This window comes from Pan paniscus, chromosome 5, assembly GCF_029289425.2.
Source record: "Pan paniscus chromosome 5, NHGRI_mPanPan1-v2.0_pri, whole genome shotgun sequence".
Taxonomy (NCBI): domain Eukaryota; kingdom Metazoa; phylum Chordata; class Mammalia; order Primates; family Hominidae; genus Pan; species Pan paniscus.
The window spans coordinates 42,362,326-42,367,414 of record NC_073254.2 but is presented as its reverse complement, the minus strand read 5'-3'; positions in this window follow the sequence as shown (position 1 = coordinate 42,367,414).

The following is a 5,089-nucleotide window of genomic DNA, read 5'->3' as shown; positions in this document are numbered from 1 at the left end:
GGTTAAGTTTTCGACTCCTTTCAATACCAGCATTTAAAAAGTACGCGAAGGTAACTTCCTTGTTTTTCTACCCCTTTGCGTTAACAATAACGTTTTTTTGTCTTCAAATCTAAAGAAATCGCCTCAACAGGCAGTAGTGCGTGAATGATTCTCTACCACAACCTATCAGATTGCCAATAGAAGGAAAAATCCCTCATATCCACCGCTCACATCCATGGCCTACTCCAGGACTTTCAATTCCACCAGGAATTGAACCTCTGAGGCTATTTGACCGGAAGGCCACAGGTAAGAAACTCTAGTTCTGGGTACCTCCCAGGAAATAAGAGCCACTCCCCAGGATTTTCATAGTTTCCAAATGATTGTACAAGAAAAGCCCAACCCTTAGCTAGGGCTGTCTCTCACACACTCTGAAGAGCATGGTTGAGTCCTTCTCAACAGAGTTTACCTTGTTTTTTCCAGTTTGAAATGTGAAAATGATCCCTCAGGGAGTTTTATTTTGCATTTAACTGGTTATATTGTCCTTGAGCACCTTTTTATATGTTTAAAAGCCATTTGTATTTCCTTTTCTGTTACATGCATAGTATTCTGTGCTAATTTTTCTACTTAGTTGTTAGGTCTTTCTCTTATGATTTGTAGGGTCTCTTTAAATATGGCTTGATTAAACTTTGTTTTGACATGAATCACAAGTAGTCTAGTTTGTTGTCTTTGAACTTTGGGGTGGCTTGGGACATGTGAAAATGGGTATCTATGCAACCACCAAAGTTATCAGTCTTTTCTTCAAGTTTTATGTTTAACTTAGATATGCCTTTCCCCATTATGAGGTCATTTCACAAAATAACTTTATATCTTCTAGAATATTCTTTTTTACATTTAATTATTTGATCTCATTTTTCCTCTGGTGTAATATGTGAGGTAGAGATCCAACTCTGCATTAGTTCCAGCAGACTACCACTAATCCCAACACCATTACTGAATACTCATATTTCCCAGAGTGATTGAAATGACAGCATACTAAATTCTGTTGCCTTTAAAATTCATAGGACCTTGTGTCTCTAGGAGCATTTGAAAGAGTGGACTTTGGAACTCAGCAATCAGATGTCCTAATTCTGGCTTTCCCATGGAATCTCTGGATCTTGATTTCCTCATTTGTTAAATAAAGATAATAATTCCTACTTCATAGAAGGGAGTTGTAAGGATTAAAAGAAATTATATATATATATATATACACATATATATACACATATATATATATACATATATATACATATATATACATATATACATATATATACATATATATATACGTATATATACACATATATATACATATATATATATGTATATATATATTATCTAAGAAAATGCCTGGCAAATTTTAAAGTGCCCTTTCCCACTATATCGGTTACTACCCTTTTCTCTTAGAAGAAACTCACACTTTCCTTTAGAGCCATCCTTCAGAGAAACTCAGAAATTAGATATTGTTCTGGTAGTTAATTTGTTTCTATGTTGGATGATTATTGTCCTGATAGTTATGTTTCTAGGTTGAGATCAAACACCAAGATTCCACACTTGAAATTTATCTGATCCAGGTGGCAGCACAAATTGGGTCATTTTCATGAGCAGCCTCAGTGCTTTGAGTTTGTTCCTGGCCTTGAGAGGGTTGGGGATGTTGGGGCTCAGGGAAGGAAGCACCTTCTGAGAATGTTATTTGCAACCTCACAGCCAGAATACTCAGGTTTGAGAAAGACTAAGTTCCCACAGAGGAGAATAATTCATCCCTAGCAAAGGTTGGTTTTCTTACTTTTATTTCTGTCACGTGGATGGGGTAGGAAAAAGAGGATGAGTGGTTTTGTTATGTTTCGAAATGAAACTCCAGATGATATGGTTTGGCTGTGTCCCCACCTAAATCTCATCTTGAATTGTAGCTCCCGTAATTCCCATGTGTTGTGGGAGATAATTGAATCATGGGGGCAGTTTCCCCCAATCTGTTCTTGTGGTAGTGAATAAGTCTCACAGGATCTGATGATTTCATAAGGGGTTTCCCCTTTCACTTGGCTCTCATGCTCTCTTGTCTGCTACCACCTAAGACGTGCCTTTCACCTTCCACCATGATTGTGAGGCCTCCCCAGTCACGTGGAACTGTGAGTCCATTAAATCTCTTTTTCTTTATGAATTACCCAGTCTTGGGTATATCTTTATCAGCAGCATGAAAATGGAGTAATTCACCAGATGACATAGATTTTACCTGAATCAGATCTTTCTGAAAACACAGCAGTCTGTTTTCTGTGTGGTCTGTTAGCTCAGTTGTTTAGAGCGTAGTGCTGATGACATCAATATTAGGGAATGATCCCTACAGAAGTTAATTTATGTAACTTTTCCTAATGGAAGGGCCAACTGCAACCTAAAGTCACCACCCAATGCACACCTCTGCCACAAGAGATTTGAATCTATTGTATCTGTCACTTGGTTTTATTATATTTGTCTGATCATTAGTGATGCTGAAAATTTCTACTCAACTCTAATTTCTGTTGGTTGTTTGTTTGTTGTTGTTGTTGTTGTTGTTGTTTGTAGACAGTCTTGCTCAGTCACCCAGGCTGGCAGTGGGTGATGCTCACTGCAACCTCCGCCTCCTGGGTTCAAGCCATTCTCGTGCCTCAGAGGTTGTGGTAAGCTGAAATCGTGCCATTGCATTCCAGCCTGGGCAACAAGAGCGAAACTCTGTCTCAAAAAAAAAAAAAAAAGACGCTAAGAATTAAATTTTAGATTAATAGAAGCATATATTCCCTAAGTATGTAATTATAATTATTTTCATTTTTTGTTTCTCTACATAAGTACAATTTATAAATACAGATATGTATTTGTAGATATTAATTTCACATTTACATATAACAATAGCTACCAATTCATTCCTTAAACTATTTTTTTTTTTTTTTGCAGCACACATCTAGTTACTAGGAATGCAGCAATGGGGGAAAAATATGTCCCCACTCTCCCAAGCTTTCTGGTGCAGAGGACCAGAAGAGGACCTCAAAGGTGTCTTGTCTTGTCTTTTCTTTGAGATGGAGATTTGCTCTTGTTGCCCAGGCTGGAGTGCAATGACACAATCTTGGTGGCTCACTGTAAGCTCCGCCTCCCAGGTTCAAGCTATTCTCCTGCCTCAGCCTCCTCAGTAGCTGGGATTACAGGCATGTGCCACCACGCCCAGCTAATTTTGTATTTTTAGTAGAGACGGGGTTTCTCCATTTTGGTCAGGCTGGTCTCAAACTCCTGACCTCAGGTGATGCACCCGCCTCAGCCTCCCAAAGTGCTGGGATTACAGGTGTGAGCCACCATGCCTGGCCAGCTGTCTTTTCTTTTTAAAGAGAAACAGAATCAACATTTTACATATACATATATAATATTTATGAGACCAACAAATCCCAAGATCTGCAGTCAGGAAGCTGGAGACCCAGGAGAGCCAGTGGTATAGATCCAGTTTGAAGGCCAGCAGGCTCAAAATCCAGGAACGGCCAGTGTTTCAGGTTGAGTTCAAAGGCAGAAATAAAACCAATGTCCCAGCTAAAAAACAGTCGGGCAGGAGGAATTCCCTCTTCTTCCTGGGAGGCCAGGCTTTTGTTCTAGTCAGGCTTGCAACTGACGGGATGAGGCCCACCCACATTGGGGAGGGTAATCTGCTTTATTCAGTTTTTTTTTAATTAAAATTTTATATTTTTAGAGACAAGGTCTCACTATGTTGTCCATGCTGGTCTCAAACTCCTGGGTTCAAGCAATTCTCCCACCTCCATGTCCTGAATTGCTGGGATTACAGGTGCAAGCCACCATGCCTGGCACAGTTTATTTATTTAAGAGTTAAACTCGGCTAGGTGCCATGGGTCACACCTGTAATCTCAGCACTTTGGGAGGCCGAGGTGGGCGGATCACTTGAGCTCACAAGTTAGAGACCAGCCTGAGCACTATGGTGAAACCCCTTCTCTACCAAAAATACAAAAAATTAGCCTGGTATGGTGGTGCAGACCTGTGGTTCCAGCTACTCAGGAGGCAGAGGCAGGAGAATCAAGCTTAGGAGGTGGAGACTGCAGTGAGCCATGATCGTGCCATTGCACTCCAGTCTGGGCAACACAATGAGACCCCCTCAAAATATAAATAAAAATTTAAGGCCGGGCGTGGTGGCTCATGTCTGTAATCCCAACACTTTGGGAGGCTGAGGCAGGTGGATCACCTGAGGTCAGGAGTTCGAGACCAGCCTAGCCAACATGGTGAAACCCAATCTCCACTAAAAATACAAAAATTAACTGGGCCTGGTGGCAGGTGCCTGTAATCCCAGCTACTTGGGAGGCTGAGGCAGGAGAATCGCTTGAACCCGGAGGCAGACGTTGTGGTGAGCCGAGATTGCACCATTGTACTCCAGCCAGGGCAACAAGAGTGAAACTCTGTCTCAAAAAAATAAAAATAAAAATTTAAATTTAAATTTAAAAATGTTAAACTCAGCCAGGCATGGTGGCTTACACCTGTAATTCCAGCACTTTGGAAAGTAGAGGTAGAGGGATTGCTTGAGACCAGGAGTTCAAGACCTGCTTGGGCAACATGGTGAAACCCTGTCTCTACAAAAAATAGAAAAATTGGCCAGGTGTGGTAGCACATGCCTGTAGTCCCAGCTACTCAGGAGGCTGAGGTGAGAAGATCACTTGAGCCCAGGAGGTCGAGGCTGCAGTGAGCAAAGATTGTACCACTGCACTCCAGCCTGGGTGACAGAGAGAGAGACCCTGTCTAAAAAATAATATCAACAATAATATTAATAAGTCAAACTCATCCAAAAATACACTCACAGAACACCCAGAATATTGATTGACCAAATATCTGGGCATATCATGGCCCAGTCTAATTAACACATAAAATTAACCATCACAATAGTTTAGTGTAAGAGAAAACAAAATTTAAAAATAAAGAACAATTTTCACCAAACTTAGCATAGTTACAATGAAAGAAACAGATGCAATATTTTTTGCTTAAATTTTTTTTGCCCAAGTCATATATATTCAGATGGTTCAAAAATGAGAAAGTATTAAAAGGCATAGAAGAAGTCTTTGGC